Source organism: Ornithorhynchus anatinus, chromosome 18 (genome assembly GCF_004115215.2).
Source record: "Ornithorhynchus anatinus isolate Pmale09 chromosome 18, mOrnAna1.pri.v4, whole genome shotgun sequence".
Classification (NCBI taxonomy): Eukaryota; Metazoa; Chordata; class Mammalia; order Monotremata; family Ornithorhynchidae; genus Ornithorhynchus; species Ornithorhynchus anatinus.
Genome location: NC_041745.1, coordinates 24,158,669 through 24,186,097, shown reverse-complemented (window position 1 = coordinate 24,186,097; position 27,429 = coordinate 24,158,669). Strand labels below are relative to the sequence as shown.

Genomic DNA, 27,429 nt, shown 5'->3' with positions numbered 1-27,429 from the left:
TGTCTCTGTAAGGAACTCAGTAGGTTTGAGGATGCTTCCGCGGAGGTTAAGGGGAATGCAGAAGTGCATAGATGACTTGGCAGGTCGATATTAACCTCAGCGGTATCAGTCAAATAGTAAAGTGAAGGGGGGGAGAACAATACATTTTAAAGGGCAACTGCAGCATTTATAACGGTTCATCTGCATGTGTGTAGCTGTCAACACGGGGTACGCTTTTGTTACAATAAGTATGAGTACAATGAGTATGACCCAGTGCTTAGTCAAAATGAACAAAACCTGTGTTACGGTCCCTGGATTCTCTTCCATTAATATTCACCCATCTCAAATTAGAGTTATATTCATCCTTAGAGAGCTTTTTATTTTAAATATTTGATTTTTTCCCTCCAAAGAACTGCCTTTTGAGATTCAGTTTCCTTCTTACAGCCAAGCCCTTGTATTTATCACCTTATCCGATTTGTCAGATAAGGATTAGACATTAAACCGAAACACAAATTTTGGAGTATGAGCCGAGATTCTTCATAACTACAAATTCCACGCCTTCAAGGTTTGGCCATAATTCATCTTTATATATTAGATAAACTGAATTGGTCTGCTGTGTGAAGTCTGAACTTTTAAATCCTAAAGTTATTTCTGGAACAAGGATTCCATGTCACTTCCTGCGATATGTCAATGTCCACTGAGATACCTAATAAAATTCAAAGCATTCCAATATAATGAGTACACAGACAGGTACTTCCCATTTTGACGTATTTGGGAATTTTTTATGTGTGATGTTCATAAATTATTTCAGTTGCTTTTTTGATCTCTATAAATGAAGGCCAATAAAATGTTACAATGCTCTCATAAAGATCAAATAAGCAGTAATATTAGACTTTCATATCCAGCAATAGCTGAAGTGGCAATATCAAAATCACATCAATACGATCGCTGACACTTTTCACTTTATACCATATTTTAAGCAAATTACTCATAAAGATCAGAAAAGTAATAATATTGGGCTTTCATATCTAGCAATAGCTGAAGTGGTAGCTGAAGTGGCAATATCAAAACCACGTCAATAGGGTCACTGTCACTTTTCACTTTTATTCTATATTTTAAGCAAATTATTTAAAAAAAAAACTAGAACATTTCTCGGCATAGACTGAATCTTTACTTAAAAGGGTATGCGACTGTTCAGTTTTGGTTCAGTTTTATTCTACCCTTTATACACAGCAGCATGTCCCAGTAGATAGAGCACGGGCCTGGGAGTGAGAAAGACCTGGGCTCTAATCCCGGCTCCTCCACTCGTCTACTCTGTGACCTTAGACAAGTCGCTTCACTTCTCTGTGCCTCAGTTCACCTCCTCTGGAAAATGGGGATTAAGAGTGTAAGTCCCGTGTGGGACAGGGACTGTGTCCAACCTGATTATCTTATATCTCCCTAGCACTTCTCAGTGCTCTGCACAAAATAAGCACTTAACAAATCCCATTATTGTAGCTCATTGTGGGCAGGGAACTGGGCTACCGACTCTATTGCACTGTACTTTTCCAAGTGTTTATTTACATTTCTATAAAATGTGTTTAAGATGGAGAAAACAAGAGACTCAATCAAGCCCTTCGAAAGAAGTTCCTCCCCTATGCGAAGGTGTAGCAAGGCATGGTTGGACTGAATCCTTGGGAAAATTACAATAGAAGCATGAGACCCATCCCCTGACCATAGAGACCTTACACTCTAACTGGGGAGTTAAGAGGACGGGAGGTAGATCGATTGGCTCCTTTTGAGCAAAGACTCAGATGGAATGAAAAACGCAGAACCACAAACAAGAAATTCTACAAAAAGCTCTAGCTTCATACTTCTAGATCGTAAGCTCATTACGTGCAGGGAACGTATCTGCTAATTCTGTCGAATTGTACTCTCCCAACCGCTTAGTACAGTGCTCTGCACATAATAAGGGCTTAATGTATACCACTGATTGATACCAAGAGGCAGTCTTCATGTACACAATTCTGTGGAAACAGAAATACAGGCACATGTTATCAGACCTGTCAAGTGGCTTAAGAGTTTCCAGCATTATGGACCAAGGAGTGGGGTACCCCAATGATGGGCATTCTAATGTGTAGACATTTATGATGCTTTTAAAACAAAGAAAAAAGAATTATAATTTAAAACTTGCCCTCCAGATGTTTTATGAGAAAGCAAGAATGGGAAATTATCTGGGGGCAGATCAAAAGGGTAATGGTAAGAAACTCATTTAGATGGCTTAAAATACTAAAAAACTGCTTAAATGGCCCTATTTTTGCAACATTAAAACAGGAATGGGGCAACTCTTGTGAGTTATGTAAGGATTAAATTAAGCGATAAGAGGAGAAGAAAAAAGGAAAATGAAAGGAGAGAAGGAAGAAGAAGGTATGAGAGCCTTTTTGAATCTACACCTCCTACTTCCACTGCACTTTCCCAAGTGCTTAATCCCTTCCCACCTCACCTCCTGCTGTGTTGTCTTGTTCTTTCTCTTTTATTTCTTCTCCTCCCTCCTCAAGTATAGAGCTATCACTGGCTAAAATTATATAGTACAAAATATCATCACTTCCTCCTCAAAAAAGGATGGGGCAAGCTATGCTAGTAAAGACAACACAAAATCTTCCTATGCAGGTTCTGTCGAAATGTCTAATATTCTGTAGCCAGCTGTTGAAGCTTCAGCCCCAAGAAGATATAATTTCATATTACACATAATGTATCTTCAGGAAATGTGGCTATAAAGGCTGAATTGTCTGTTAGTTTATTATCCCATTAAAAAATGAAGGGAACTATAAAATTAAGTGCCAAACTTCAAAATGCCGGTGACGACCTAAGTGAAATGCACAATCCACTGGGCACTTTAAGCGAACCAAATACATAGTTTATTGCTGGTTATAAATCAAAAAAAATTTTTTTTAGACCACTGAGTCATGCTCAATTTTCTTAAGTCTAAATTCTCAGGTAGCCGGCAACACCTCAGACTGGGAAAGCTGAACTAACAAATGTAAACAAGACTTTATATTTACTGCATATGGCTACTGTAGAGTTATAATGTAAGTCACCAACAAATATTCACTCATTCAATCATATTTACTGAGCACTTACCATGTGCAAAGCACTCTACTAAGCACTTGGGAGAGTACAACAATAAACAGACTCACTCCCAGCCCACAAGGATCTTAGAGTCTAGAGGGGGAGACAGATATTAATAATCGATTCAATCAAGAAAATAAAATTCCCTTGAGTTTTCCATGCCCTTCACAATTAACATTGTCGCATCACTAACTTGAGTAAGTTTTTATTAAAGCAATAGGATAAAAGGATAAAGGTACAGATACCTGACATTTGAAAGACTGTGAACAAGAGTTTAACATGAAGCTATTAAGTGGCTAGTGAGAGGCTAGTTAGTATCCTTTCAAAGATCAAGAAGAAAAAAGCACTAATTTCTCAATAAAATAGAAATGATGTGGTGCTTTAAGATTACCAACAGTTATATTAAAAATCCAAAAGAAGAGCTAGGGCTCAAAAGGCACCCTCTAGTTGGCCACTGCTAGCCCAAGCCTCTTCCCTCCCCTCCTCTAGACTGTAAGTTCAGAATGGGCAAGGAACATATCTACCAACTCTGTTATATCGCATTTTCCTAAGTGCTTAATACAGTGCTCTGCACATAATAAGCACTCTATTAATAAATACCACTGATCGCTTGACACCATGCATCTACTCTGATGGCAGGGTATTGTAGAGACCAGCACAGGTGGCAAAAGGAATGTTATGGGACCTCAAAGTGAAAGGAGAAGCAATACCTAACGAGAGGCTGCCCCAAACTGGTCTTCGGAAGCTGGCCGACACCCTGTCCCCTACCCATGTGCCTGTCCCCAGAAAGAGCACAGCAGGGGGGCAAAATTAACCAACTTGCTGTCATCTGTTCTTGATAACTGGAAAGCAGTGTGGTCTACTGGACAGAGCACAGACCTGGGAGTCAGAAGGACCTGGGTTCTAATCCCAGCTCTGCCATTTATCTGCTGGGTGACCTTGAGCAAGTCACTTCACTGGGCCTCATTTCCCTCACCTGTAAAATGTGGATTAAGACTAGGAACTCCATGTGGGACAGGGACTGTGTCCACAATGATTAGCTTCTATCTACCTCAGCACTTAGGACAGTGCTTGACACATTGGAAGTGCTTAACAAATACCATCATTATTTCTACTGTTTTTATTATTACAACACCCAGATGCACAAATATTATTTTAACAACTTTCCTGGGGTAGAAAAGGTAGAGAAATTGCATCTTCACTGGCTTAATGGGAGATTAAGACCACCATAAAATCAATCTTATTTACTGAGTGCTTACTGTGTGCAGAGCGCTGTACTAAGCTCTTGGGACGGTACAATATCCCAATACAACAGAACTGGTAGACATGTTCCCTGCCCACGATGAGTTTACAGTCTAGAGGGGGAAGACCAATTCAACTCCAAAAAGGCAAAGGTAAATGGAGTGGAGGACTGCAATGAAAACTGTCGAGTCAATCCTATTTACTGAGCACTTACTGTGTTGAGAGCACCGTACTAGAAGTACTTGAGAAAGTACAACAATATAACAGACACATTCCCTGCCCATAGTGAACTTACAGTCTAGAGGGGGAGACAGACATTAATATAAATAACAGAATTATTTTATCTTTGCCTGGGAAGAGTCCTTGTTCTAGTGCCATCTTGCTAAGTTCAAGTTAGAAGGGCCACCTCACAGTAAGTGAATTATCACTCATCTGTGGTGGAAAAAAATACAGTTACTCATGTGTGTGAGTTTGCATGATACCATGAACAGCAGGGTCTACAACCAAGCAACTCATGGGGAAAATGCTTTACATGTGGGTAGCAGGCCTTATACAGATATGCGCATACAGTCCTCATGCCTAAAACACCAAGGTCCAGTTTGGGGATTTCCAGGCGGAGACAGGCAATAGAAACTTAAAAAGATTGAAAAAATAGGAGCAGGACAGAAGCGGCAGCCAGTAAATAAAATGACTGTCAGTTCACAGTAATTTAGTAGTCACTGTGTGCAGGGAACAGCGGAAAGTTTCAAAGAAAAGTGATGCTCACTCTGCTTTAGCATTTAGTCTTTCAGAGGTTTCTAGGAAGTGCAAGTAAACATAAGCATAAACAGCAAAACAAATACACTAAGAACTGCAGCCGTATTGAAATGAACACAACTTTATAAGGGGCAGCTGAAAAAAATTGGAATGACAAGCCCATTAAGGTTGTCTGGGATTTCAGTACCAGGAAATAAACTTGATATTTACTTATAATTATTCTTGCCCAGCTCCCTTTATTCTGCCTTCCAGCTATCCTCTTTGTTGCCTTTTTCCACTTTAGCCTTTACACTTTCTTCTGCGCAGCCCCATAAATGCTGAAGAAATTCTGAACTTTGAGCTAGCAATTCAGTGCACTTCTCTTTCAAATCCTTCTTTAAAAAAAAAAAAACAAAAAAAACAAAAGCTAGAGGAGAATTGTGATTTTTTTTCTAATAAGCTTTTAGGTTATATTTCACCATTAAAAAAAAGTTTACCGCAAAAGGTTGAAGATGTTCAGGAGAGGGGAAGAAAAAAAGTTAAAGTAAAAACCTCCATTTCCCTTGAGCTTTAGTCTCGAATGACCTATTTGCACAACAATCCCACTTTGCAGTTCATTCAATTTTATTTGAACGTCACCAAATTGCTAATGATCCGATACCACCTCCAGTGAATAGAAGGTGTTCATAAAGTCCTTGGTCAACTTTCAACTTTAACCATTTCTGATTACATAATGAAAGTACATTTTAAATGCCAGTTGAAACTGTGAATTTATAAAAGGTGTACACCCTAGCTTGAATAATTTGCAAATCAATGGTACTTACTAATCACTTACTGTGTGCAGATCACTGTACTAAGGACTTAGCAAACCATGCAACTTGATTTTTTTTTTAATTCTTCAAATCCCTGACTTATAAATATAGAAATGGTAGTAAAGAGGGTTGTGTGTTAAAGTCCGCAAGTCTGAAATCAATAACATCAGTGAGGTGAAAAGAAAATCAATATTGAAGGGAAAGCTTAATGAATTGTGCTTTAAAGTGCCACTTAACATTTATTTTTATATGTACAGCAAAAGCTACTCTAGTTTAAGGTTGGAAAACAGCTTTACAGACTCTCTAAATGTTAAAAGGGGGTTTCAAAATTTGGGGGAAGCTTAACTGGCAAAAAAAAAGTGACTTTCCCAAAGAGTTTGTAATTTTTCTGTCTCAAGATACTCAAGCGCTACGAGAGCAATCCTCTGAAACATTCACCACTGGTCACAGTTTCGAAAGGAGTATTGAGAATATGTTATGGTCTCTTTCATCTGTCATACTCCTTTACATCATGAGGGTCGCATAAGCCAGGTGTTGCCATTCCTTTCGACCTACTGATATTTTTATCTGGACGATTTTTCCCCTTTTTGTCCGATCCTTTCGCTCTGATTTCCATAGATGAATCCGGGCCTTCATCTAGTCCTCTCTCTCCTTGGTCTGGTTCCTTGTACTTGCTTTGTCCCTCTTGTCACTCATTCTATTTAGCCATACAAATGATTTTTGCTTTTGTTATAGCTGTATATAGAATAAAACAATCTAAATGTTGTCCAAAAGAAAAGACTCCAACATCACATCTACTTGTTCTGATTTGTGACTCACGTCTTGCTGGATGCCTGATGTATATGTAATGCAAACAGGCATTACCAATCAATTAGGCAAAGGTAACTACTGACTGAGTGCTTGCTGTGGGCCCAGCACTGCGGGTCACTCAACGGTATTTACTGAGCGTTTACTGTGTGCAGAGCACTATACTAAGCACTTGGGAGAGTACTCTACAACAACAGAAATATTCCCTGCCCACAGTGAGCTTCCAGTCTAGAGGGCGAGCCAGACATTGATATAAATAAAATTACAGCTATGTACATACGTGCTGTGGGGTTGGGATGTACTAAGCACCTGGGATCTTACAAAAGAGTGGGCAGACCCCCCATCCTTGCCTTCAAGGAGTTTAAAGTAGAACTGACTGTACTGTAAACTATTCCACATTACCTTTGGTCGAACTCGGGTCCCAAATGCGTATACTGAATGTGCCCTGGGGAAAAAAAAACCCATGAGTGGAAAGTGTTCAGGCTGATTACATTAACTTCAGCCTTCACAGCACAGAGTTATCCTACTTTATTAGACGTAGGCCAGAATTGGGCAACAGACAGAATGCAGGCTGAGTGAGGGGTCAGGCCTTGTTTGCACTGCACCCAAATTCGCCATGGGTTTAGGAGAAAGTTCAAAGCTGGCCCTGCTCAGATAAGTCTTGATGAGTTAGGCTGGCAATACTAAACACTACCTTTTAGAATTAGCTTAACAATCATGAGTAGCTGGGAGATATTCCTTTTTCTTCGGGGAATTTTAAGAAACAGTATTTTTATGTATTACTGCAGTTATTTCCTATTTAAATATTTGATTATTTTTGTTCACACACCACGGTCTTAAGCAAAGCCTATAGCTCTTTAATCAACTAAGATGTTCTCACTGAACCAAGCCGCTATTTGCTTCAGGCAATGAACAATCATGTTTTCTCTATAAAATTCTCTTGAGTCCAGTGTTTACTATAATTATGATAATGGGAAGAACCTTAGGAGAACTACAGCAAGCAAGCAATGTTCTAAGATAACCTAATGCATTTACTGAAGAGAATAAACAGTTCTGGCTCAGAAATTTGCTTGGGGGATTCCTCCAAAGGCTCTTGTATAAAGGAGAAAAATATGAAAATGTTCCCTTTTAAAATCCACTGCAATTTGATGTACTTAACTAAAATGAAATGATAAGCAAGAAAAACTACTAAAGGAAAAGCTCACCTACCACTATAGGTACCGATGCCACGAGGAAATGTGGGCTTTATGCCAGGTTTTGGAGCTGGATTCCCAACTGCCTCTCTAGCCCAGGTGCCTGACAAGACCTTTAGTCCTGATGAGGACTGAAGAGACAGAAATGCTGGCCCATGTGCCCCCTGCAACCTATCCCCTGTCAGTTTATTCATTCAATCGTATTTATTGAGCGCTTACGTGTGCAGAGCACTGTACAAGGTGCTTGGAAAATACAATTCAGCAACAAAGAGAGGCAATCCCTGACCACATCGGGCTTTCCCAACCTCCCAGCCGAGGCCTGGGAGTCAGAATGCCTGGAGCACCCTCCCTCTTCGCATCCGACAGGCGCACATCTCCTCCAAGAAGCCTTCCCTGACTAAGCCCTCATTTCCTCCTCTCCCAATCCCTTCTGTATCACCCCTGCCCTTGGAGTTGCGCCCTTTATTCACCCCTCCCTCGGCCCTATGGAATTTAAGTATATATCCAAAATGTATTTATATTCATGTCTGTCCCCCCTCTAGACTATAAGCTTGTGGGCAGGGAAGGAGTCTACCAAACAGTCCACATTCAATTAATACCACTGATTAGTACAGTGCTCTGCACATAGTAAGCACTTAATAAACACCACTGGTTGACTGACTGATGTGGGTTCCAATCCCAGCTCTGTCATTTGCCTGCTGGGCAAGTCACAACTTCTCTGGGCCTCAGTTTCATCATCTGTAAAATGGGGATTCGATATCTGTTCTCCCTGCTCTGTAAACTGAGAGCCCCCAGGTGGGACAAGGACTATGTCTGATCTATCTTTTCCACAGGCTTCAGTACAGGGCTTGGAACCCAGTAAACCCTGAAATACTATTCCTTCAATATTAGTTTCCTGCCCTTTTTAGGCCCCACAATCAAGCCGGATTCACAACTATTACTGTGGAAACTTCTTTCTCCAGTCTCAGGTTAGGGATGAATAAGGGCTAAAATCCCTTTAATCAACCTTCAACTATATTTTCTCTACTATAATTTGAAGACATAGTATAAAAATATACACTGTTCAAATTGAATAACAATGCAGCCTTTCTCTCTCCCCGCAACAAGTGACTGAAATAATGAGCCCTCACATGACTTAAAGGTGAAAGGAGAATCATGAAATTTGGTACTAGGTTGGTTAGGTTGAGATGGGTTGAACTAGGAGGAGCCCAGGGAATTAGAGAAAACAGAATCAGCCCAACACATGCATACTAGGCTCAAAAAAAAAATTAGATAGCCTTATACTTCATAGAAATGACAATTACTTTACAAAAAGTTGAACCAAAATTATAGGAGTAAATTGCCCCCATTTAATCTTTCTAAATTTTCACAGATGGCACTCACGGTTGCTCAAGAGCACCAGTTGGAAGGTTGGAGTATAAGCAAGATGTATACTTGAAATAATGGAGTTTTTCTACCAAGCAATTGCTTTCCCTCTCCAACAATGGTATGAAAACAACCATAAAGTTTATTGTCTGCTAAATTTCACTCCTGATTTCACTGGTGTAGAATGCCGGTCTTAGAATGCTTGGGAAGCTCAGGCTAGTATGCTTCTAGAAAGACCAGGAGATCTCATTATTCAAAAGACAAAACAATAAAAAAACAAAAACACACACTTGTTTGGGCTCAAATCAGCCGGTCTCATCTGGAGGTCAGCATGAGAGCTGACAGCTTAGTAGAAAAGTTTGCAAGTTCCTGTAAGTATTTTTATATCTAAGCAAGCTCCTGTGCTTCTGCTTTTGTTTTTTATCCACTTAGTAGAATGCAATGGGCTCAATGAGTGCTTAAAAAATACTTCTACATCAGAGAAAGACAGCCTGCAAAGGAACTCACACCAGCCCCCTGAAAGGCAGGAGAAGCAGCTGCATCTCCACCTGTAGCAGTCCGTGACCCCAGCTCCAAAGCGGCTATCAAAGAGGCAGCGACCTCAAGACTCTGCAATTCCCAACCCGGGGACTGAAGTGGGACAGGGAGTGCCACGGGGATCCATGGAAGGCCTGGAGCCAGAAGCAGCTTTCTGCTTCCCCCCCGCCCCTCCGCAGGTCTTAACCGGATCCGATGGGCTGGGAGATCCCCACATTCCACTGCTGGGGATTTGGGAAGTCCTGCTCTCTCCCAAGGATGCTCCAGTCTGTCAGCTCATCATGGGCGGGGAACGTGTCGGATAATTCTGGTGTGCTGTACGCTCTCCCGAACCCTGAGTACAGGAGCAAGGCCTAGCAGATAAAGCACGGGTCTGCAAGTCAGAAGGCCGTGGGTTCTAATCCCTGCTCTGCCACTTGTCTGCTGGGTGGCTTTGGGCAAGTCATTTCATTTCTCTGGACCTCAGTTATCTGTAAAACGGGGGCTGAGACTGTGAGCTCCACATGGGACAGGGATTGTGTCCAACTCGATTTGCTTGTATCTACCCCAGGACTTAGAACAGTGCCTGGCACACAGTAAGTGCTTAACAAATACCGTCATCATTAGTAGTAGTAAACAATACCACCAACTGAGCCTCAGTTGGCAAGCCCAGGGCTAGCAAAGGGCCACCATGAAAGGCATTTGGTCTATTAAGCCCCCTGCTTCCTTCCCTATACTTTATTCATTCAATAGTAATTATTGAGCGCTTACTGTGTGCAAGTATTATACTAAACACTTGGGAGAGTACAATACAACCCACAATGAGCTTACAGTTGGCCCTGCAAGATTTACCAAACTGGATAAGTAAGTAGCCCGCCACCCACAGAAGTTACAGCAACAGTGATAATAATAATAATAATAGTACCAAGGCAAACAAAGCCATACTATTTCAGTGGGTACTGGGTACTAAGGTGAAGAAGATAAAGATTAAGTCCTGTCCATACCAATAAGAAATGTTGGTCGGGTGCTAAAAAAGAAGTCTGGCAGAAAAGCTAGGTAACTGATGTGGGTAAAATTGGGTTACAACTAAAGAGTACATGGGACTCAATACTAACCCAAACCCTCAGTTAAATGGAATTCAATCAAGATTTCAAAAACATGAAGTCAGCCTATCGAGACAACCCAGCAAAAAATTATTGAGCAGTAACAAGTTGAAAAATGTTCACCGCACTGGTTTTTTTTGGTCTTGCTTTGTGGGATTTGTGAAGTGCTTACTATGTGCCATGGACTGTACGATGCGCTGGGGGCAGATACAAGCTAATCAGATTGGACACAGTCCCTGTCCAACACGGGGCTTACCGTCTTAACTCCCATTTTACATACAGGGTAACTGAGGCATAGAGAAGCTAAGTGACTTGCCCAAGATCACGGAGTAGGCAAGTGGCAGTCAAAATTAAAACCCAAGCCCTTCTGCCTCTCTGGCCCATGTTCTATCCACTAGGCAACATTGCTTCTCAGTTGCAATATTAGGCTTTGAAAATTGCAAAGAGTTTCTAGGAGATAAAGAATTTTAATAGGATTTATCTGGTATGTCAATTTTTCCATGACATCAATATTTTCCTATTACTCAAGGCACATTCAGCATTCGGACAAGACTTGGCAAGCAATTCATAGGAGACTGGAAGACAACCACAGAAGCTCTACTCATTCAGAACATATTAGGACATAGAGGCATACCTCTGCTTCCAAACGACCGCAATACTTAAAATCCAGGGTTCTATCATGTGCTAATTGCTGATCTGGCCCAAGAAACCTAAGCTCCACCCACCAGCATGACCAATTGTTGCCAGAAAAATGTTTTTTCCCACCCCCGCCTCTCCTCACTAAAGTCTATCCTCGCTGAGGAGCAGTTTTCCTCCCCTCTAGACCCCTAACTCGGCCCCTCCCTTGCCCACCCTCTCCCCACCCACCCCACCTATTTTTTTTAATATATATATAAAGCAGTCACAAGGTGTCTTACTCAAGATGTACTGATAAGCAGGCTTTCGCCTCCCTCACAGTTCCCGATAGTTTTCAACAGTAACCAGCACACGCCATGGAGACGGGAGGTAGCGTCAGTTAATCTCTTCCCGGCCAGGAGAGGAAGAATTCTTAAATACAGACCTGAAAAGCTGTTCTTGGTAGTCCATAATCCAGATGTTCAAGAAACAAGCTAAGTTTTTGAGGAACACATTAACGCATCTGTACTGTGGGGTACACCTGTTATTTTTCTATAGAGCAATACACACACACACACAATAGGAACTCAATAAATGGCTCCTGATAAGATGCCAGATAGCTCCTCAGAAGGCCAATTTAGACCCTGCCATAACTCATTCTGAGGCACTTTGGGAATTCGTCCTAACCGTTTATGTCTACGTAAAGTTCATGGTCACCGCTTTTTCAGCCTGATCGCTTTTACTCTGAGTAAGAAACGGTGCCATAACTCACTTTTAAAAGCAGTTAACGGTGAGTCGAGACTAATTCAGGCTTTTTGAGCTTGCTGGCGATAGATGCACTGTGGCTTCCTCAGTCGGTTGATTCCACAGACAGCAGCAAGTAGGCAGGGTGTGAGAAGCACATCAGGGAAGAGAAGTTGGGGGGGGGGGGGTGCGGCTGGGAGGGGAGAGGGTGCAGAGGGAAAAGTACACTTAATCCCCTTCAACGAATTTCATTGGCTGAGAGAGCGGCAGGATTATTCACACCCTGCGATGGCACATGATGCTCCTGAGCTACGGGGGAATCCCCAAATACCGAAGCAGCTTCTGGGGCCTAGGACCTTCCTTAGGGTTTAGGTGGACCCAGGAAGGCCTCAACTGGCTGACTTGCTTGACTGACTTCCAGGGGGAGTAGATTTGGGCCAGTGCGTACTCCCTGGTCTCAGGGTTACCACCAAGTATGGGACGGATGGTACTACACAGAGTCCCGACCAGGTCCTCCCAGGGGTCGGCCAGACCACAATTAGACAGCCGGGTGGCCCCTCGTCGGGAAGTTCTGGGACCTACGGGGCGAGAAGGGAAGGAGGATATGTTACGCCACGTTTGGAAGTGCGTCTCTTGCCACACATTTCTTCTTTGCACCCAAAGCATACCCCTGCAGAAAGCATGGCGTCTGTGGATCCCAGTTCTCCAAGTGGCAGGAGAGGCGGTAGCCATTTTCAAATAAAAAGAGGAGGGGACAACCTTGACTCCACCGCGGTCGAGCATGGCCATCGGTAACTGCTGCCTCCCCTCCGCGATCCCCAGGACCCCTGATCCCACCCAACATGCTCTGGGTGTACCGGGCCGTGGGGATATAAAAGTTACCGCTGAGCACACTTGGGGTCCCCCGCCCCTTACTGCCACGCTGTCTCCTAGGGAACGTGCCTCAACTTGCCTCCGGGTCACCGAGGAGACTCCAGCCCAACCTGTGTCTGCTATAGTGTACTCTCCCAAGCGCTTAGTACAGTGCTCGGCACATAATAAGCTCTCAATAAATGCGGCTGACTGACCGATCACCCTGACAGGAAAGAGTCAAGGAACTGCAGCATGAGGCCTCCACAAAACTTTGGGAAGTTTGCAGTGGCTGCTGGTAGCAGTTGCTGCTCTTATGGGTGTGCCCTGAGCCACAGGGAGCCTGAAATTCTTCTCTTCTAGCCACAGCACCCTGATTTTTGTTCCCTCTCTTGTATGGAGAAGCAGTGTGGCATAGTGGAAAGAGCCGCGGCCTGCGAGTCAGAGGACCTGGGTTCTAATCCCAGCTCCGCCACTTGCCTGCTTTGTGACCTTGGGCAAGTCGATTCACTTCTCTGTGCCCTGGTTCCTTCGTCTGCAAAATGGGGATTTGATACCTGTGCTCCCTCCTGCTTAGACTGGGAGCCTCAGGTGGGACCCGATCATCTTTTATCAACCCCAGCGCTTAGTCCACACAATAAGCACTTAAAAATACCATTATTATTATCCACTAGATTGTAAGCTCCTAGAAACCAAGAATTAATGTCTACTGACTCTTTCGTATTTTCCCAAGCACATAGTGCTTTGCATACAGTAAGCACTCAATCAATATCATCGATAGTACAACTGTCCTTGCCTTAGTGCTTCATGAGCCCTTGTAGGCAGGGAACTTGGCTACCAACTCTATTCTACTGTACTTTCCTAAATGGCAAGTATGGTGCTCTGTACAAGGTAAGTGTTCGATGAATACCGTTGATTGATTGATCCTTAGGTATCCGTCTCCAGTCCCCTCTTCCCTCTCATATTCTTAGACTGAAAACCTCCTGAGGGCAAGGAAACATGTATTCTTTTACTGCTCTGACACTGCCCATGGTGTGCAGGGAACTTGTGTTCCCGCTCTGTTGGGCTGCACTCTCCCAAGTGCTGAGAACAGTGCTCTGCAAACAGTAAGTACTCAATAAATACCATTGATCATCATGACAAGTGCTTGATAAATACTTTAAAGCGCTCAATAAATACCACTGATCATGATAACTAGCGCTTAATAGATACTTTAGCCGCTCCTATAGTGGATGAACCCGACGCCACAGATGACGCGATGTTTGAAAGTCATCCGTCGGCTGCTTCGAAACTTTTCAGGCATTTCGAAGCGTTGAGTCGAACCCCTTCACCTTCTCTAGCATCCAGCCTAACCAGGCCACGGGATCCAAGGATGGGACAATGGTGATATCCGAGTCTTCGATTTAATTCTCCGTTGCTGACTGTCTGCACGTCCCTTTGCCTACCTACCTGCCCTGCCCCTCATAGAAGCCTGATCTCAGATTACCTCACAGCTACTTCTTCAGGCATCGCCTCTCGACTTCAAGTTTAGGAATTAAATGCCAGGCCAGTGTTCCCTGTTTTGAGGGTGTTGGCGGGGTGGAGAGGAGTTTCCCAGCCACTGCTTATCCACTGGTCTGAATATAGAAGTATAAAGGGTTACATGATGTTCATAATGAACACAGAAACATGATTGTCATATGAAGTCCCTAGAGGGCAGTTCTCTGGAAAGTACTAATAAATCCGGGCCTGCACTTAAAAACTACCACCTGGCAGTGTTATACACTTTAGAGAGTAATGACGATGTTACTGTACAGTGAAAGGTTTAGGACTCGATCTTCCCAAAAGTAGCTGGCCTCTTTAAAAACCTACTCTAAATATTCCTGAAACCATTTGATCTCGAAAGTGACTGGTTATCGTTAATCCTCACACTGTCCTATGCATAATTCAACAGCAGCAAAACAAAAAAAGGTCCAAATCAATATTTCCTTGAATGACTGTCTTCCTCTGAAGAGGTCAGAGCACTTTACAGACATCATCTTCTGAATCTCACACACGCAGACTGCAAAGTAGTTATGGGACAGGGAGTAATTAGACTCAATTACCCCCCCTTTTACACATGATGGATGATGTACACGCCACATATTCCATGCAGGCAGGAATGCATGTAAACTCAGTTTTTCAATGAAGTGTATTTTTACAACACACTTTGAATAGAACCCTGTGAGTGAATTAGGGAACTTTTTTCCAACAACACTGACCTACCTACAGGCTACGATGCCGTGACGGAATAAATGCACACACATGGAACTGATCAAAACACGTGCACTGCAGCATGAGTTTTTCTTAGGTTCGGGTTCAACAAAAACCTAAGCCCCATATTACAGAACTGGGTATATTTATGATGGTGGACTTATCTGTATAATTCTGGCATATTTATATTCACCCAAAGTCAATACTTCTCTGTTATGTGATCATGCAACTCCATTTTCCTAGTCACTTTTTAATTCTTAGGGTACCAGGGTGCCTCGTATGGGTAAAGTAGACATTTACAGAACAAGCCAATGTCTTTTAAGGAGGGAAATTAAAGTCCGACAAAACTACTCACGTAAGTGGAAAAAACTTTAAAATTTCACTTTCAGAAAAATCCACATATTGTTTGAATGGAAATTTTAGTTAACAGAAGCAAAGACTGCTCAGCGGATTTTAAGAGGCCATGGCGCTTTTTATAAAATAACTCCTGCCAGAATCTTCCTTTAATCCCTTTGTGCGGATCCTCCATAAAAGTTAATCAGGTTTGTCTTGATTGCTCGATATTATCTGTGTCACACTGGGGGAAAACGGCATTAATATCCAAGGGAAAACTGGAGTTGGTGGTAAAAAAAAAAAAATCTGTCTCCCTACTATCCTAACACTAGTAATTCAAGACCCCAGAAATTCACCCTCAGCTATGGACCTTTCGTTGCGTACACTGATATTCACAATTTTTATTTCTGACATCTAAACCGTTTTGGGGTGCTATTGTTTACAGACATCTTGATAATCAGTTTAAATCCCTTACACTCCTCTGAAGGTACCTTTCGAGATAGCATTAATGTTGTAAGGCTGGCAGCCGAAAAGTGTTGATAACACAGACTCTCACTCTAAAAAGGTTAAAAATAGTTTCCTATCCTTTATATACTCCAAAATGAAAGCCCTTTTAAAAAAAAAAACAATGAAAGGCTAGATGTCAGTCACTAAAGTACCATCCAAAAGCCACAATTAAGAAATTTTAAGGCAAGGAAGAAATGAAACAATGAAAGTGCTTTCTTCCTCTACGGTCAGCAGTACAATAAATCTTTCTGCATTGGATTAATCTGCTCTTTTGGAAAACAAAACTTGATTAAAATAATATTTAATCAACACTGACAATGAAGATGTTAGCCACACATCCCTAAGAGAGAAAAAAAATGGGCATATTGTAACTTCTCGGATTGGTGACAACTCTACCAAGTTTTGTAAGCCATCAATAAAAACATCTGCTTGCAAAAACATTTATACAGAGCATATTAAAATAATTTTCCCTTAAAAATGTTTTGCCACACCCCATTTCAAAAGCTCCTAAACAAAAAAAAAAAACAAAAAAAACCCACTTGTTTTCTATTAACTTCTCTTCAAAATCCCCTTCTCTGAACTTGGTCAAAAGTGATGTCAAAACAATCCTTAAATATTTCTACAGGAACCCAGAAAACCTTGTTCCTTAAAAGTATGGCTAAGAATCCTTGACATCCATGCAGTAGAACATATTTTTATGGAAATTACCTTCATTTTTTTTAAAAAAAACAAACACTCTTCAGGTACCACCCTTCAGGTAAAACCTATTCCCTTGGGACACCCAGTGTGAAGTTCATATTGTCATTCAAAAGGGCAACAATATCAAAAATGAACATGAACGTGGCACTTGCCATCACAAGAAAGCAGAATAATCCTAGTGCACTTTAATATCAGCATGATTCTTGGTAAGGAGAAGGTAGAGGATATTTACCCTCTGATGTTCAACTTCCAATGCTCTTGAGATTTCCGATGTTATCTCTACACGAAACAGGAATAAGGGCATTTTGAGAAATGGGACAGCCAACGTACGAACATGTAAAATACTTAAATATCAAAGATAGTCTGTACAAGAAGAAAGGCTCTGCATTCAGAGAATATTTGAATTTTATTTTTGAAAGCAGATAAACTGGTCTGTGTGTTGGAAAAATGAAATGCAGTTAGGAAAAAATGAGCTATGAAGATTAGGTCATTTTTCAAAGGAAGTCAGAAATGTCGACCGGTTTAGCAAATAGAGTTTGAAATTAACCTCGCCCAACCCCCCAAAAAGAAAGTTTTAGAACCTAGGTCCCCCAGCCGCTCCATACACAAGACATAACTTGCTTCTGAGAAGGCTGAGACTTATTAAGTAACTATAGCTGCACATGGTATGTGTGTATGTGTGTGGCATGTACATACACACACAAACACATGTGCATAAATACACATCTGCATAATCTGTTAGTACTAAGGACTACGATAATCAAAAAAGTTTCCATTCAAAAGACAGCTATAAAAATCAAAACAAATTCTTTTGGGGGGGCGGGGAGGATGAGTAAAGGATAAAAATCACTTTTCTGAGAGGCATCATAAAATTTATTGTAGAAACAAAGATCGGGTTAAGAAAGTTTCTAGGTACACGTGTTTCTAAAGGGAATAATCTATCAAACCATGGGAGGTGACTAAAACTGCCCTAGTCATTTCTGTTAACACAAAGGAATGTGCTTGGAGAAAAACAAAAGGCTGCCAGACGACTCCAGGGGAATTCCTATAGAAAAAATAACTAACTTTCCTGAATATTATGTTTACTGCTCTGCACACAGAATAAGAATGGTCTATCATTCCTCGGATTATCAGGCTGCAGGCTTCAGCTGTTAAGATCATTAGCTGTTCCCTACAAGTTTGATTTTATTAATTTTAAATCGGTCTGGCGGACAAAATGCCCACGAATCAAAACTTTACGTGAAAAATCTGAAGGTTCTTGATTCACGGTAAGATACACTGAATCTCTAAAGATGATTTCCAAATGAGTCACTTTTTAATGAACGCATTTATTAGGAGTAAGTGAGCAGCACTTATAAATGGACGCTCTGGCATATTGCATTAGCTGTTGCATCCCTGCAAGAGAGCACTATAAAGTGTGGTCATTCAGATCCCTCACAAAACACAGTTCGTCCAACCCAAAATCGTCACACAAATTTACCCAAGATAAAATCTGCACGTTGTATAATGACCTAAAATTTATATTTAACCTACTCTAACAGCTTTTGCTCAGGCACTTGTGGGCATCACATGGATTAACGATTTATCAGATGTACAGGTGAATATATCAAAGAGGGGGAAATCCTCCTAATTCTTTCCAAATGCGAACTTTACATATGCTAATGCAAAAATGTGGCTGCTACCAACTGACCGGATTTGGTTGTTTTTTTTTACCCTCCACTGAGAAGGACGGCTTCCGAATGGACAAGCTGAGTTTTTGTTACTGTTCTCCTAGTTCTAACCAATCTATTATCCACTGGTTGACATTTTCGGTACGATGATGTTAAACTTCAAATAATTTCGCATCCTACTGCGGGTATATTTCAGGAAGGAAAAAAAAAAAAACGGCTCTCGACAACTCGGCTCAGAGCTGCAGACTCTATAAAATTAAGGAAATGTAACAACAATACCTGCAATAACAACTCTCGGGAGCTAATTTTAATGTAAGCACAGTGAACCGGAAAAATAGATTCAAGCAGCTGCTTCGACTCACGGAGAGGCCTACAACTCGGTGTGGGCATTAATATAAAAAAAAAAAACCACCCAAAAAATCAGTATCTTTGATCTACTCTGACTCACTCGGAACAGTTCCACTCCTACTCTATGGGGAGCCCCAAGTACCGTTACTAACATAAAACTATGTGGCAAGAGGTTTCGGAGAACGGGGCGACATTCTTTGGGCCCCAAAGAACGCAAAAAGAAATAAAACTAAGTTCTCGGTTGGGCCTTTTGGAGGTTTAGGTGGCTCCAACCCGACGTCCTCTGCAGTGGGATGGATAATCGACGGAAGAGAAACTTTCCCACTGCAGTTCTGTTTTCGAGGGGTGGTGAATTGTTCAGAAAGTCCTTTTCAGCAGCCACGGGGGCCGTGGGCTGCAACAAAATCTCACTGGTCTTGGACGCTTTACCCTCTTCTGCTCTAAAAAACTATCTCGGATCACTTCTGCGGCCTTCCACAGGGGACACAGACACAAACACACACACACACAGAGTGCACACTTGGGGTTAAAAAACGGAAACGAACATTCCTGAAACCGGCAGAGACAGAAAAAGCACACACCAATACTTCGGCTGCTGTCAAAAAAGCACACAAAAAACCCCAAGGCAACCACACAAAACGTTTTCTTGGGATGGGCTCGTTCGTGCAATCGTATTTTATTTTTTTGAACGCTGACTGCTGGTTGTGGGCCGGGATGGTCTCCCTTTATTGCTGCACGGGCCTTTCCCAAGCGCTTAGTCCAGTGTGCTGCACCCATCAGGCGCTCAATAAACGACTGAACTGAATCCCAAGCGCTCAGAACAGTGCTCTGCCCTAATAAGCGCTCTAGAAACACGACTGAATTGAGTCCCCAGCGCTTCGCCCAGTGCTCTTGCACGTACTGAGCGCTCAGCAAACGATGGTATTGCATTCCAAGCGCTTCGCCCAGTGCTCTGCACACATTAAGCGCTCAGTAAACGACTGAATTGAATCCCCAGCGCTTCGCCCAGTGCTCTGCAAAGCAGGAAGCGACTGAATTGAATCCCCGGCGCTTCGCCCTGTGCTCTGCAGAATAAGCGCTCAATAAACCACCGAACTGAATCCCCAGCGCTTCGCCCAGTGTTGTGCACTCGGTGAGCGCTCGATCAATACGAATGACCCGCGCTGCCTGCGTGCGGAGCACTCCACTAAGCGCTGGGAGCGCCACGAAGACAGTTGTTAGTTTGCAAGGGCAGGGGGGGCAGCTTTTGGACGCTCCGAGATCGTCATCATCATCATGATAATAATATTAACGATGATGATGATGGTGGACTGGGTTCAGCGCTCCCTATGGGTCCGGCGCTGTAGTGAGCGCTGCAGATGAGAGGGGCGTCCAAGACAGTAATAATCACCACCACCAGCATGGGATTTGCTAAGCGCCTCCTGGGTGCCCAGCACCGTCCTAAGCGCCGGTGGACAGCAGGTCCTGAGGCTGCCCCACGGGGGGCTCCCGGGCTTCACCCCCCTCTTTCTTTTTTTTTACAGACGACGGGACGGAGGCGCCGAGAAGTCAAAAGGCTTGCCCCAGGTCACCCGGCAGACGGGCGGCGGAGCCGGGATTCGAACCCAGCTCCTGGGACTCGTCGGCTCGAAGCCAAATCCGTGCGGTAGATCCCTTCCCCCCGCCCGGGGGGGACGACTAATGGGGATGATAATAATACTAATGTTGGCATATGTGAAGCGCTTACGATGTGCCAAGCATTGCTCTAAACGCTGGGGAATAATAATAATAATGATGGAAATCGTTCAGCGCTTAGCTTGTGCCAAGCACTGCTCTAAGCGCTGGGGAATAATAAAAATAATGATGAAATTCGTTCAGCGCTTACCTTGTGCCAAGCACCGCTCTAAGCGCTGGGGGATAATAATAATAATGATGAAATTCGTTCAGCGCTTACCTTGTGCCAAGCACCGCTCTAAGCGCTGGGGAATAATAATAATAATAATGATGGAAATCGTTCAGCGCTTACCTCGTGCCAAGCACTGCTCTAAGCGCTGGGGAATAATAATAATGATGATGGAAATCGTTCAGCGCTTACCTTGTGCCAAGCACTGCTCTAAGCGCTGGGGAATAATAATAATAATGAAATTCGTTCAGCGCTTACCTCGTGCCAAGCACTGTTCTAAGCGCTGGTGGATAGTAATAATCATGATGGAAATCGTTCAGCGCTTACCTCGTGCCAAGCACTGGAAGAGGAGGAGGAGGATAATGATGATGGAATCCGTTCAGCGCTTACCCTGGGCCAAGCACTGCTCTAAGCGCTGGGGCGGGGGGGATAAAAATAATAAGGACGGAATCCGCTCGGCGCTTCCCTTGCGCCAAGCACTGGAGGATGAGACTAATGACGATGGAATCCGTTCAGCGCTTACGGTGCGCCGAGGACCGGTCGAAGCGCTGGGGGAGGCTGGTAATAGTAATGACGGAATCCGTGCGGCGCTTACCTTGCGCCAAGCAGTGTCCTGAGCGCCGGGGGGTGGCCCTTGGGCGTTGAGGCTGGGAAGGCAGGGCCTCGGGCTGCCCGGGGCGGCCCGCCGGCGGCGGAGGGGGGCGCTTAGTGTGCCAGGCGGCGCCCGGCGCTCCTTCCTTCCTTCCCTCCCTGCCCCCCGCCCCGCCCCGGCCCACCCCGCACGGGGCCCCGGCTCACCTGGGGCTCGGGGGCCAGGGAGGCGGCTGCGGCGCCCGCGGGGATGGGATGTCGGGCTGGGCTTGCCTGCCTGCCTGGCTCCCTGCCTGGCTCCCTGCCTCCGTCGTGGGGGTGGGGGGAGGGGGTCCGGTCGCCGCTATCGCGACCGAGACGCCCGCCGCTGGCCGCGCTCTGCGCCCGGAGCCGCCGGCCGCACAAAATAGGGCCGGCCCCGCCCCCGCCCGCCTCCCTCATTGGCCGCCCCCGCCCCCGACCCCAGCCCCCCGCCCCGGACCGCCCCGGACCCACGCATCCTCTTCCTCCTCCCCTTCCTCCTCCTCCTCCTCCTCCTCCTCCTCCTCCCTCCGAGCGGAGCGGAGCGGAGGCCGCCGCCGCCCCCGCGCGCAGGCGCGAGCGCCCCCACGTGACCGACCGCCGAAAACTACAACTCCCGAGAGCCCTTTCGCCTGCGTGTGAGGAAGGCCTCTCCCCCCGCGGGCTCCCCTTCCTCCTCCTCCCTCCGAGCGGAGCAGAGGCGCGCGCTCCCCCCACGTGACCGCCCCCCCACGAAAACTACAACTCCCGAGAGCCCTTTCGCCCCCCCGTGAGGAAGGCCCCGCCTCCCCGCGAGCTCCCCTTCCTCCTCCTCCTCCCCTTCCTCCTCCTCCCTCCGAGCAGAGCGGAGGCGCGCGCGCCCCCACGTGACCGGCCCCCCCGAAAACTACAACTCCCGAGAGCCCTTTCGCCCGCCCGCGGGGAAGCCCCCCCTCCTCCTCTCCGCGCGAGCTCCACTTCCTCCTTCCGGTGCGCCCTCTCCCGCCCGCGGGGGCGGGGCCTCAGCCGACTGAACCCGGCGTGGGGCGGAAGAGGCGGGGGCGAACGGGGGCGCATGCGCACGGGGGGGGAGGGAGGCCGGGCAGGGGCGCGCGCAGCATGATGGGAAGGGTGGCCTTTGGGGATTAAAGCTTCATTCATTCATTCGATCCTGTTTACTCATTCAATCATAATTAGTCATTCGATCGTATTTAGCCATTCGATCGCATTTATTCATCCGATCTTATTTATTCATCCAATCGCATTTATTCATTCAGTCGTATTTAGTCATTCGATCGTATTTATACATTCGATATTCAACCGATCTTATTTATTCATCCAATCGCATTTATTCATCCAATCGCATTTATTCATTCATTCATTCAATAGTATTTATTGAGCGCCTACTATGTGCAGAGCACTGTACTAAGCGCTTGGAATGAACAAGTCGGCAACAGATAGAGACAGTCCCTGACGTTTGACGGGCTTACAGTCTAATCGGGGGAGACGGACAGACAAGAACAAAGGCAATAAATAGAGTCGAGGGGAAGAACATCTCGTAAAAACAATGGCGACTAAATAGAATCACGGCGATGTACATTTCATTAACAAAATAAATAGGGTAATGAAAATATATACAGTTGAGCAGACGAGTTCAGTGCTGAGGGGCTGGGAAGGGAGAGGGGGAGGAGCAGAGGGAAATGGGGGGAAAAGAGGGTTCCCCTAAGGAGAGGTAAAGGGGGGGTGGCAGAGGGAGAAGAGGAGCTCAGTCTGGGAAGGCCTCTTGGAGGAGGTGAGTTTTAAGTAGGGTTTTGAAGAGGGGAAGAGAATCAGTTTGGCGGAGGTGAGGAGGGAGGGCGTTCCGGGACCATGGGAGGACCTGGCCCGGGGGTCGTCGGCGGGATAGGTGAGAACGGGGGACGGTGAGGAGGTGGGCGGCAGAGGAGCGGAGCGTGCGGGGTGGGCAGGAGAAAGAGAGAAGGGAGGAGAGGTAGGAGGGGGCAAGGGGATGGAGAGCCTCGAAGCCTAGAGTGAGGAGTTTTTGTTTGGAGCGGAGGTCGATAGGCAACCACTGGATCGCATTTATTCATTCGATCGTATTTATTCATCCAATCGCATTTAGTCATCCAATCGTATTTGGTCATTCAATCGCATTTATTCATTCGATCGTATTTCCTCATTCGATGGTATTTATTCAACCGTATTTATCGAGCACTTAGTACATGCAGAGCACCCTATTAAGGGCTTGAATGGTACAATTCGGCACCAGATAGAGACCATCCCTGCCCAGTGACGGTTATTGAGCCCTTACTGTGTGCAGAGCACTGTACTGAGCGCTGGGAATCTACAATTCGGCAACAGATAATAATCCTGTTGGTATTTGTTAAGCGCTTACTATGTGCCAAGCGCTGGGGTAGAGCGGGGTCATCAGGTAGGGCTCTCAGTCTTCATCCCCATTTTACAAATATGGGAACAGAGGCCCAGCAAAGGCGAGTGACTTGCCCAAGGTCACACAGCTGACAAGTGGCGGATCCAGGATTAATAATAATGATGTTGGTATTTAAGCGCTTACTATGTGCAGAGCACTGTTCTAAGCGCTGGGGTAGATACAGGGTAATCGGGTTGTCCCACGTGAGGCTCACAGTTAATCCCCATTTTACAGATGAGGTAACTGAGGCACAGAGAAGTTAAGTGACTTGCCCAAAGTCACACAGCTGACAAGTGGCGGAGCCGGGATTCGAACTCATGACCTCTGACTCCCAAGCCCGGGCTCTTTCCGCTGAGCCACACTGCTCTGCTAACAGATTCTTGGGTAGCAGGCTTGCTTTTTCTCCGAGGAAAGGGAATCAGGGCCTCCTCAGGGAGTCTCTCACACTCCCATCCCAGAGGATTTAATTGGGGAAGGGCATCGTTTAGCCTGACCTTGAGAAGGTCATCTAGTCCAGTCCCCTCCTTCCAGGCTCAATGTCGACTGCCCAGGGCGGGTGCCACCGTCCTCCTCGGTGGCCAGGCCTTGGCGGTGGGAGGTAATCAGGAGCGGAATCAGTCAGTCAGTCCTATTTATTGAGTGTTCACAGTGTGCTAAGTGCTTGGGAGAGCACAATCTGAACAGACGCGTTCCCTGTCCACAACGAACTTGCACTCTGATCATCATCTTATCCTTCCCGGGCGACCTGGGTGGCAACGAACTTGCACTCTGGTCATCTTCTTATCTTTCCCGGGAGACCTGGGGGGCTCCCAATTAAAATAGGGGAGCCTTGTGTCCTTTGACGGGCCCCAACCTGGCCTTCGGCCTTAACCCCTCGTATACCTTTGAGTTGAGATGTCACCGGGTTAATAGTAATGTTGGTATTTGTTAAGCGCTTACTATGTGCAGAGCACTGTTCTAAGCGCTGGGGTAGACACAGGGGAATCAGGTTGTCCCACGTGGGGCTCACAGTCTTAATCCCCATTTTATAGATGAGGGAACTGAGGCACAGAGAAGTTAAGTGACTTGCCCACAGTCAACAGCTGACAAGTGGCAGAGCCGGGATTCGAACCCATGACCACTGACTCCAAAGCCCAGGCTCTTTCCACTGAGCCACGCTGCTTCTCCTACATCAAGGCTACATCATCGTCGGTGGTATCTGTTAAGCGCTTACTGGGTGGAGAGCACGCTACTAAAAGCTCGGAGAGCACAGTACGACATAATTGGTAGACAGTCCATGCCCGCAGCGAGAAAATCGATACATAAAATGTGTTTACTGTGGTGTCTGTTCCTCCAGAAAGAATTCCTACCATAGTATTCTTTTCTAATAAAGATATCTATACTTCATGGTGATGGTGCCATTTGAACTTTCACTCTTGCGTAGTCTAAAAACCTCTTTCCAACTGTGGGCTAGAGCTATTTTCAGGAAAGGAGGGGAGAGGACCTCTAGCATAGGATGGTATTTTTTATGTAATAGTTGATCACTGTTAGATTAAGCTCTGTTAAACGTTAGCTCTTATTTGTTCAGCGACATTTGTATTCCACTTTCGTGGCTCACAGCCCCACCAACTATTTCAACCATTTACTCCCTCCTGGAGCCTTAGGGTCCCCCCCTCTGTAATCTTGCCAACTACCTCGTTGATAAAATAGAAGCCATCAGACTAGCTCTTTGTCTAGACTGTAAACTCCTTCTGGGTAGGGAACATGTCTACCAATTTCGTAGCATCGTACTCTCCCAAGTGCTTAATACCGTGCTTTTGCACACAGTAAGTGCTCAGTAAATACCATTGATTGACTGATTGTTCAGATGTGAACTTCTCAAAGCCCTCCTTCTCGCTTTCTCACCGCTCTACTGCACCCTCCCATTTCCCCTTTCTCCTTTCCAGCAAACCCAGGAGGAACCAAGAAGGAAGTCTCCAATCTGCTCTCTACAACCAGTCCCCATGACGCTTCCATCCTGGATCCCTGCTTACCTTTAGTAGACACTTGATCCCACTCTCCTCCCTTTCCTCTGCCTTCCACCTCCACTCAAAAAGGTGGGTTCTTTTCTAACTTGAAGCACATTCATCTCCCCTATACTAAAAAGTCATTTAAGGGTCCTTCAGCTCCCAATCAATGATATATTATTGAGCACTCGCTGTGTGCAGAGCATTGTCCTAAGAGCTAGGTAGAGTACAATAGAGTAGGAAGACACAGTCCTTTCCCTTACGGAGCTCTCAATCCTCCAGGGAAGACGGACATTAAAATAAATTACAGGTAGAGGAAGCATCAATATAATGATATGTACCCAAGTGCTGATTGGTGTTAGGTGGTGTGGACTCAAGTGCTTAAGCGAAGGCACGGAAAATAGAGTGGGGAGATGAAAGATTAATCATAGGTGACTCAGAAGAGAGGGAGAATAGAGAGAGGGGAAAAGGAAGCCTTCCTGGAGGAGATATGCTTTTAGTAGAGCTTTGAAGATGGGGTGAGTGGTAGTCTATCACGGGCAGGGAGGAGGCAGGACGGAGAATATGAGCAAGAGGTTAATGGCAAGAGAGATGAGATTGATGAACAGTAAGTAGGTGGGTGGTAGAGGAGTCAAGTGTGTGTAGGCTAGGTACTAGTGAGAGAGGAGCAAGGAGAGTTAGAAGGGTGAGAACCGATTATAATTCACTTATTTATATCAATGTCTGTCTCCCCCTCTAAACCGGAAGCTCGCTGTGTCTGTTGACAGTTAAATCGTACTCTCCAAAGTGCTTAGTGCAGCACTCTGCACACAGTGAGCCCTCAATAAATATGATTGAATGAATGATTGAGGTCCTTATGGCCACTGGTGAAGAGTTTCTGCTTAATGCAGCGAGGGGTCGGCAACCAATGGAGGTACTTGAGGAGTGACTAAGTTCATTGTGGGCAGGGAATGTGTCAGTTCATTGTACTATACTCTCCCAAGCACTTAGTACAGTGTTCTGCACACAGTAAGGGCTCCATAAATACAATTGATTGAATGAATGAGAGAATGAGTGAGGAGATGTGCCCAGAGTGATTTTTATAGAGAAATAATTTGGGGAGCAGAATGATGGATGGCCTGGAGAGGGGATACGTTTGAAGTAGGGAGGTCAGCAAGGAGACTGATGCCTTGATTCTGTATCAGCCTCCTTGCTGACCTCCCAGTCTCCTGTCTCTCCCCATTCCAGTCCATAATTCACTTAGGTGCCCAGATCATTTTCCTACAGAAACATTCAGACCATGTTTCCCCACTCCTCAAGAACCTCCAGTGGTTGCCCATCCACCTCCACACCAAACAGAAACTCCTTACAATCAGCTTTACAGAACTCAATCACCTTGCCCCCTCCTACCTTACCTCGCTACTCTCCTGCTACAAACCCAGCCTGCACACTTCGCTCCTCTAATGCTAACCTTCTCACAGTATCTCGATCTCGTCTATCTCGCCACCGACCTCTGGCCTAGAACACCCTCCCTCTTCGTATCCGACCCACAATTAGTCTTCCCCACTTCGAAGCCTTATTGAAGGCACGTCTCCCCTCAGACGACCTTCCCTAAGCCCACTTTTCCTTTCCTTCCACTCCATTCGGCATTGCTCTGACTTGTTACTTTTACACAGCCCCACAACCCTCATGTACATAGCTGTAATT

General features: G+C 45.1%; 1 protein-coding gene across 5 annotated transcripts in view; it reads right to left on the bottom strand.

The window, feature by feature from the left end:
- The window catches only part of FAM53A (family with sequence similarity 53 member A), a 96,182-nt gene extending 74,486 nt beyond the window's left edge, over positions 1–21,696 (bottom strand). Inside the window, exons 1-2 of one of the 5 annotated variants that reach the window (XM_029083138.2) lie at positions 21,538–21,696; positions 17,072–17,118 (exon numbers count right to left, since the gene is read on the bottom strand). The gene's annotated coding sequence lies outside the window, so the exon portion shown is untranslated. Of the gene's footprint in view, positions 1–17,071; positions 17,119–21,066; positions 21,083–21,334; positions 21,468–21,537 lie in introns of those variants that run through there. The other 4 variants (XM_029083139.2, XM_039914603.1, XM_029083140.2 and 1 more) reach the window with 4 other exon arrangements.
- Between the last annotated feature and the right edge of the window lie 5,733 nt (positions 21,697–27,429).